Raw genomic sequence first — 9,042 nt, 5'->3', positions numbered from 1 at the left:
CCTCTATAATGGCGTCAGTAGTAATAGTGACCCCCAACAGTGGCCTTAGTAGTAATAGTGTCCCCCACAGTGGCCCTAGTAGAATTTGTGTCACGCACAGTGGCTCCAGTATTAATAACGACCCCACAGTGGCCTTAGTAGTAACAGTGTACCCCGCAGTATTCCCAGTAGTAATAGTGACCCCCCTCCAAAGTTGCCTCAGTAGTAATAGTGTTCCCCACAGTGGCCTCAGTATTAATAGTGTCCCCCACATTGACCTCAGTAGTAATAGTGTCCCCCAGAGTGGCCCCAGTAGTAATAGTGTCACCCACAGTCACCTCAGTAGTATGAGTGACTCCCACAGTGGCCTAAGTAGCAATAGTGAACCCAACAGTGGCCTCAGTAGTTTTTAGTGTCATCCACAGTGGCCACAGTAGTACTGGTGCTCCCCACAGTGGGCTTAGTAGTTATAGTGTTGCCCACAGTGGCCTCAACAGTAATGCTGACCCCAACAGTTTTCCCCAGTAATAAGTGTTTTCCAAAATGGCCCTCACTAGTAATAGTTTGCCCCACACTGGCCTCACTAGTAATAGTGGCCCCAACAGTGGCCCCAGTAGTGATTTCGTCCCCCACAGTAGCTCCAGTAGTAATAGTGACCCCCACAGTGGCCTCAGTAGTAATCATGTCCCCCACAGTGGCCTCAGTAGTAATAGTGTCCCCTCAGTGGCCTCAGTAGCATAGTTTCCCCCAAAGTGGCCTCAGTAGTAACAGTGTCCTCTATAATGGCGTCAGTAGTAATAGTGACCCCCAACAGTAGCCTTAGTAGTAATAGTGTCCCCCACAGTGGCCCTAGTAGAATTTGTGTCGCGCACAGTGGCTCCAGTAGTAATAACGAACCCACAGTGGCCTTAGTAGTAACAGTGTACCCCGCAGTATTCCCAGTAGTAATAGTGACCCCCCCAAAGTTGCCTCAGTAGTAATAGTGTTCCCCACAGTGGCCTCAGTATTAATAGTGTCCCCCACATTGGCCTCAGTAGTAATAGTGTTCCCCACAGTGACTTTCATAGTAAGAGTGTCTTTTATATTGGCCACAGCAGTAATAGTGACCCCCACAGTGGCTTCAGTAGTAATAGTGTTCCACACAGTGGCCATCAGTAGTAATACTGTCACCCAAAATGTCCTCAGTAGTAATGCTGAGTTGCTTCGGTAGTAATTCTGATCCCAACAGTGGCCCTCAGCAGTAATAGTTTTACCCACAGGGCCCCTCAGTAGTAAAAGTGTCACCCACAATGACCTCGGTAGTAATAATGACCCCCACAGTGCTCCTCAGTAGTAATGATGACCTCAACAGTGGCCCTCAGCAGTAATAGTGTTCCCTACATTGGCCTCAGTAGTATTAGTGTCCCCTACAGTGGCTCTAGCAGTAATAGCGACCCCCACAGTTGCCTCAGTAGTAATGCTGATGCCTACAGTGGCCTCAGTAATAATAGTGACCCTTACAATGGCCCTCAATAATAATAGTGACCCCTACTTGGCCTCAGTAGTAATATTGTTCCCCACAGTGGCCTCAGCATTAAAAAAATGACCTCTACAGTCGCCTCAACAGTAATGCTGACCCCAACAGTGGCCCTCAGTAATAATAGAGTTTCCCACAATGGCCCTCAGTAGTACAAGTGTTCCACACACTTGCCGCACTAGTAATAGTGTCCCCAACAGTGGCCCCAGTAGTAAATGTGTCAACCACAGTGGCTCCAGTAGTAATAGCGACCCCCACAGTGGTCCCAGTAGGAATATGTCCCTCACAGGGGTCCCGGTAGTAATAGTGACCCCCACGGTGGCCTTAGTTATAATGTTACCCACAATTGACTCATTAATAATAGTGTCTCCCACAGTGGCTTCAGTAGTAATAGTGTTCCCCAGAGTGGCCCCAGTAGTAATAGTGTCACCCACAGTCACCTCAGTAGTATGAGTGACTCCCACAGTGGCCTAAGTAGCAATAGTGAACCCAACAGTGGCCTCAGTAGTTTTTAGTGTCATCCACAGTGGCCACAGTAGTACTGGTGCTCCCCACAGTGGGCTTAGTAGTTATAGTGTTGCCCACAGTGGCCTCAACAGTAATGCTGACCCCAACAGTTTTCCCCAGTAATAAGTGTTTTCCAAAATGGCCCTCACTAGTAATAGTTTGCCCCACACTGGCCTCACTAGTAATAGTGTCCCCAACAGTGGCCCCAGTAGTGATTTTGTCCCCCACAGTAGCTCCAGTAGTAATAGTGACCCCCACAGTGGCCTCAGTAGTAATCATGTCCCCCACAGTGGCCTCAGTATTAATAATGTCCCCCACAGTACGCCTAGTATTAATTGTAACCCCCACAGTGGCCTCAGTAGTAATAGTGTTCCCCACAGTGGCCTCAGTAGTAATATTGTCCACTATATCGGCCCCAGTAGTAATAGTGATCCCCACAGTGGCCCCAGTAGTAATATTGTTCCCCACAGTGGCGCTAGTAGTAAAAGTGGCCCTAGTATTAATAATGACCCCCACAGTGGCCTCAGTCGTAATAGTATCTCCCACGGTGGCTTCAATAGTTATGCTGACCCCAGCAGTGGCCCCCAGTAGTAATAGTTTTTTACACAGTGGCCCTCAGGAGTAGTACTGAACACCCAAATGTCCTCAGTAGAAATGCTGACCCCCTACTGTGGACTCAGTATAATGCTGACCTCAACAGTAGTTTCAGTAGTAATAGTGACCGCTACAGTGGCCTCAGTAGTATCAGCTACTGCACAGGGGCCTTAGTAGTAATGCTGACCCCACAGTGGCCCTTCGTAGTAATAATGTTCCCCACAGTCGCCCTTAGTAGTAAAAGTGTTACCACAGCGGCCCTTAGTAGTAAGATTGTCCCCCCACAGTGGCCTCAGTAGTATTGTTTACCCCCACAGTGGCCTCAGTAGTAATGTGACGCCCATAGCGGCCCTCAGTGGTAATGCTGACCCCGATGTTGGCCTCCATAGTATATTCCTGACCGACACAGTGGCCCTCAGTAGTAATAGTGTCCCCCACAGTGGCCTCAGTAGTAATAGTGACCCCCACTGTTGTCCCAGTAGTGATAGTGTCCCTCACAGTGGTCTCAGTAGTAAAAGTGACCTTAGAAGTGGCCTCAGTAGCGTTTCCCACAGTGGACTCATTACTATTAGTGTCCCTCACAGTGGCTTAAGTAGTAATTGTGTTCCCTACAGTGGGCTTAGTAGTTATAGTGACCCCCACAGTGGCCTTAATAGTAATGTTGACCCCAACAGTAGCCCTCAGTTGTAATAGTGTTCCCACAGTGGCCTCACTAGTAATATTGTCCCCTATATCAGCCCCAGTAGTAATAGTGACCCCCACAATGGCTTCAGTACTAATACCATTCCCCACAGTTGCCTCAGTTGTAATATTGTTCCCCACAGAGGCCACAGTAGTAATAGTGGCTCTAGTATTAATATTGACCCCCATAGTGGCCTCAGTAGTAATAGTATCTCCCACAATGACCCTTAGCTTTAATAGTGTTCCCCACAGTGGCCCTTAGTAGTAATAGTGTCCCCCACAATTGACTCAGTAGTAATAGTGACCCCCGATGGTGGTTTCAATAGTAATGCTGACCCCAACAGTGGCCCCCAATAGTAATAGTTTTCCATACATTGTCCCTCAGTAGTAGAACTATTCCCCCAAATATCCTCAGTAGTAATGCTGACCCCACACTGTGGTCTCAGTATAAGACTGACCCCAGCAGTGGTCTTCAGTAGTAATAGTGATTGCCAGAGTGGCCTCTGTAGTATCATTCACTGCCACAGGGGCCTTAGTAGTAATGTCAGGGTAATATAATTCTAAGTACAGCACCAATCAGGCCCACCCCACTTGCTCGCTGCCGGCGATAAGAAGAAAACACCACACGGAGGTCTGGTATAGTTTCTCACACGGGACATGGCTCTCAGCTGTGCTTTATTACAGATTACATGAGATCTTATACCCTTTGTCCCATCCCCATCAAGGGGTGATGGGCTTATAACCATATATGGGCAGTCCGGATTTCCGGCCTGACAGTGAAAATTATGTACATGGTTGAACATCTTGATATCTTGTTCCAGCGCTTCTGGGAAAACGGCCAAGTACATGCGGCCTTCATGTCTGGTTCTTCTTTGCTGTGTTTAAGATACATTTTGTTCAAGATACGTTTTTCTCTTCGCCTGGCAAGGCCTCTTGGAATATCTGATGTAAGGCGACATATAAGTTTTTTTCATTTGGAATTGAATAAAACTTGCATATAGGTATAAAACATAAAAAAACATATGGCAATATATATATATACCCTCACAAACCCCCCTAAAAAACTTAATATGGAGATCAAGCATCAGACTTTGCACTCTTCCTCGGTCATCTCTCCCTTGCGTCAGGGTTTCTCCACTGCCCGTAAGTCCCTACTCCTAAAGGGGAGGGATCCCTACCTCACCTCAGAAGGAGGCCATGGATTCCCTGGGCTTATTTCCGGGCATCCATACCCTCTATCTGTACGAGTTAACACCCCGCAGGGAAAACGCAAAACGCAGGTAAAAAAACGCCAGTGGGTGCTCGCCCTTAGGGTGCTCGCCCTGCGTTTTGCGTTTTGCGTTTTTCCTGCACAGGCATAGAGATAACATGTGTTCCTGTCCACTGGCGTTTTTTTTGCGTTGCGTTTGCGTTTTTAACATAGGAGCTGTCAGTTGCATATGTGTCCTTATTTTTCTCCATGGAAATTAATGGCAAAGCCGCGAAAACGCCGCGAAAACGCCGCGAAAACCGCCGCGGAAAACGCGCTGAAAAAACGCGGGACACGCGGCGAAAACGCTGCGTTTTTTTCCCGCGGGAAACGCAAACGCCAGTGGGTGCTCGCCCTTAGAGTGAATTCTAAAAGCCCCCACCTTTTTTAAACAAACTGTTATCTCTCTGCGAATATGAAACACAGACTGAATAAGTTGTGTTAGCTTAACTATTCCCTGCATTTTGAAATCATAATTACAGCGCAACATGTTCTTCATTTTCAACCCCTGTATAAGTAAGAATATACATTAGAAATTACTATATTTCCTGTCTACTAAGACGGTATAATTAATTAAATTCATTTCAAGCCTCCATTCCATTTACGCAAGCAGAGATATTATCCAGGCTTATTATTGCATTTTCTCTCTCGCTGTTATCTTCCGACCTTGAAAACTAGACAGAGACAGCAGCTACATGTCAACAATCTTTCTCATCTAAAAGCAAGCTCAGTTAACTATTTGCACATACAGTATATATATATATATATATATATATATATATATATATACACACATATATATCCATATCTATTATCTATCTTGTATTATACACATTTCCCTCTTTTTGCCAACAAATCACATGCATTGTAACTTTCTTATCGACTTGCCTGCTCCCCTTATTTCTCTCCCCTACCTAACTGCCAATATAACCTTCAATAGACACTCTCCTGACGCCCTCTTGATCACTTACTGTACTTTTCAACATTTCACTTACGGATACTTTCTTAAACAAATAATGTGTACATACTTTCTCTGACTGTCTCTCTCTCTCTCTCCTCCAGTATTTTCTAGCAAACCTTGATCTTCCAAGGCACCTCTGGGTCCTAAAGACCTCCCTCCCAGACACCATTTTGTAATCTACCGTGCGGGTCGATGTCACACATTTTCATAAGTTTTGTTACATTTTACAAATTCATCCACACGGCGGCAGCCCTTGAGGGGCTCTGTCTTCTTTAATAAGATCTTACGCATATTAGAACAACAACAACAATAATAATAACACACTCCATAGAGTGCATCCTTCTGACCCGAATTGTCAGCCCCTTATATACCGGCAAGACAACCGAAGGCACCTTCTTCCATGGAACCAATCTCATAGAGTGCATCCCTCTCAGCTAAACCATCAACAACTAAACTAAACTAAAACGGAGGGTTCCTTCGTCTATGGGACCTGTCTTACAGAGTGCTTCCCTCTCCTTAGCTAAACCATTAACGACTAAATAAACTCAAACGGAGGGTTCCTTCGTCTGTGAGACCAAATGAAAAGTAAGAGAAAAAAAAATTCTGCAGATACAACAAACAATCAAACAATCTCCACTATCGCTAAAACGCTACGGACTTCAAAGTACAAATAGACTACAGACTAGTTTCTGGGTGAGCCATTGGTGCGCATATCACGGTCAGTGGTCCATGACGGCAAACCCGGAGCCCACACGAGTTACCGTGTAGAACTCTTAACCCAACCCGTCCGGTCACAAACCACAGATAGTCAGTCCTGCTGCAAGACTCGCAGTGTAAAACACAACATAAATATATGCTGGCCTTACCTGGAGTTCTAAGTGAGTTGATCAGGCTCGGTTTGCAGCAGGACGGCTTCTCTGCGGCGTGCATCCGGGTGAATTGCGCTGTAAGCTCCTGGTTTTACCGCCCCAGTTGGTTGCGCCATTTGTCAGGGTAATAAAATTCTAAGTACAGCACCAATGAGGCCCACCCCACTTGCCCGCTGCCGGCGATAAGAAGAAAACACCACACGGAGGTCTGGTATAGTTTCTCACACGGGACATGGCTCTCAGCTGTGCTTTATTACAGATTACATGAGATCTTATACCCTTTGTCCCATCCCTATCAAGGGGTGATGGGCTTATAACCATATATGGGCAGTCCGGATTTCCGGCCTGACAGTGAAAATTATGTACATGGTTGAACATCTTGATATCTTGTTCCAGCGCTTCTGGGAAAACGGCCAAGTACATGCGGCCTTCATGTCTGGTTCTTCTTTGCTGTGTTTAAGATACATTTTGTTCAAGATACGTTTTTCTCTTCGCCTGGCAAGGCCTCTTGGAATATCTGATGTAAGGCGACATATAAGTTTTTTTCATTTGGAATTGAATAAAACTTGCATATAGGTATAAAACATAAAAAAACATATGGCAATATATATATATACCCTCACAGTAATGCTGACCCCACAGTGGCCCTTTGTAGTAATAGTGTTACCCACAGTGGCCCTTAGGAGTAAGATTGCCCCCAACAGTGGCCTCAGAAGTATTGCTTACCCCCACAATGGCCTTCGTAGTAATGCTGACCCCGACACTGGCCTCCGTAGCATTGCTGACCAACACAGTGGCTGTCAGAAGTTGTAGTGGTCCCCACAGTGGCCTCAGTAGTAATAATGACCGCCACAGTGGCCTCAGTAGTAATAGTGATTCCCACAGTGGCCCTTAGTAGTAATAGTGATCACCACAGTGGTCCTTGGTAGTAATAGTGTCCCCCATAGCCGCCCTCAGTAATAATGCTGACCACAACAATTGCCATCAGTAGTGATAGTGTCCCCCCCACAGTCGCCCTCAGTAGTAATGCTGACCACAACGATTGCTGTCGGTAGTGATAGTGTTTTCCACAGTTGCGTTAGTAGTAATAGTGTTCCCCACAGTGGCCTCAGTAGCAACAGTGTCCCGTGCAGTGGCCCTAGTAGTAATAGTGTGCCCCACAGTGGCCTCAGTAGTAATAATGACCCCCACAGTGGCCACAGTAGTAATCATGTCCGCCACAGTAGCCCCAGTAGTGATAGTGTCCCTCACAGTTGTCCCAGTAGTAATAGTGACCCCCACAGTGGCCTTAGTAGCAACAGCGTTCCCCACAGTGGACTCATTATTAATAGTGTTCCTCACAGTGGCCTCAGTAGTAATGGTGTCTTCCACAGCGGCTCCAGTAGTAATAGTGTCGCCAACAGTGGCCTCAGTAGTAATAGTGCCCCCCACAGTGACCTCAGTAGTTCTTATTGTCCTCCACAGTGGCCTCAGTACTAATAGTGTCTCCCACAGTGGGCTTAGTAGTTATAGTGACCCCCAGTAGCCTTCAGTTGTAATAGTGTTTGTCATAGTGTTCCCCACAGTGGCCCCAGTAATAATACCGTCCCCCACAGTGGCCCCAGTAGTAATATTGTTCCGCACAGTAGCCCCACTAGTAATAGTGGCCCTAGCATTAATATTGACCCGCACAGTTGCCTTGGTAGTAATAGTATCTCCCACAATGACCCTTAGCTTTAATAGTGTTCCCCACAGTGGCCCTTAGTACTAATAGTGTCCCCCACAGTGGCCCTCAGTAGTAATACTATCCTCCCAAATGTCCTCAGTAGTAATGCTGACCCCCTACCGTGGCCTCAGTATAATGCTGACCCCAACAGTGGCTTCAGTAGTAATAGTGACTGCCATAGTGGCCTCAGTAGTGTAATTTACTGCCACAGGGGCCTTAGTAGTAATGCTGACCCCCATAGTGGCACTTCGTAGTAATAGTGTTCCTCACATTGGCCCTCAGTATTAAAAGTGTCCCCCACACTGGCTCTTAGTAGTAAGATTGTCCCCAACAATGGCCTCAGTAGTAATGCTGACTCCAACATTTGTCTCCCTAGTAATGCTGACTGACACAGTGGCCTCAGTAGTAATAGTAACCGCCATAGTGGCCTCAATAGTAATAGTGATCTCCACATTGGCCCTTAGTAGTAATAGTGTCTTCCACAGTTGCACTTAGTGGTAATAGTGTCCCCCACAGTGGCCTCAGTAATAGTAGTGACTCCCACAGTGGCCCTCAGTAGTAATGCTGACCCCAACAATGAACCTCAGTAGTAATAGTGTTCTCCACAGTTGTCTTAGTAGTAATAGTGTCCCCCACAGTTGCCTCAGTAGCAATAGTGTCCCCCACAGTGGCCTCAGTAGCAATAGTGTCCCCTACAGTGGCCCTAGTAGTAATAGTGTCCCACACAGAGGCCTCAGTAGTAATAGTGACCCCCATAGTGGCCTCAGTACTAATGCTGACCAACACAGTGGCCTTAGTAGTAATTGTGACCCCTGCAGTGGCCTCATTAATAATAATGACCTCCACAGTGGCCCTCAGTTGTAATAGCGACCCCCACAGTGGCCCTCAGTAATAATAGTGACCCCCACAGTGACTTCAGTAGTGCTGCTGCACCCCACAGTGCCCTTGGCAATAATTGTGTCCCCCACAGTGACATTGGTA

Source organism: Eleutherodactylus coqui, chromosome 5 (genome assembly GCF_035609145.1).
Source record: "Eleutherodactylus coqui strain aEleCoq1 chromosome 5, aEleCoq1.hap1, whole genome shotgun sequence".
Lineage (NCBI taxonomy): Eukaryota > Metazoa > Chordata > Amphibia > Anura > Eleutherodactylidae > Eleutherodactylus > Eleutherodactylus coqui.
The sequence above is the reverse complement of the archived record's forward strand: the minus strand, read 5'-3'. Positions refer to the sequence as shown.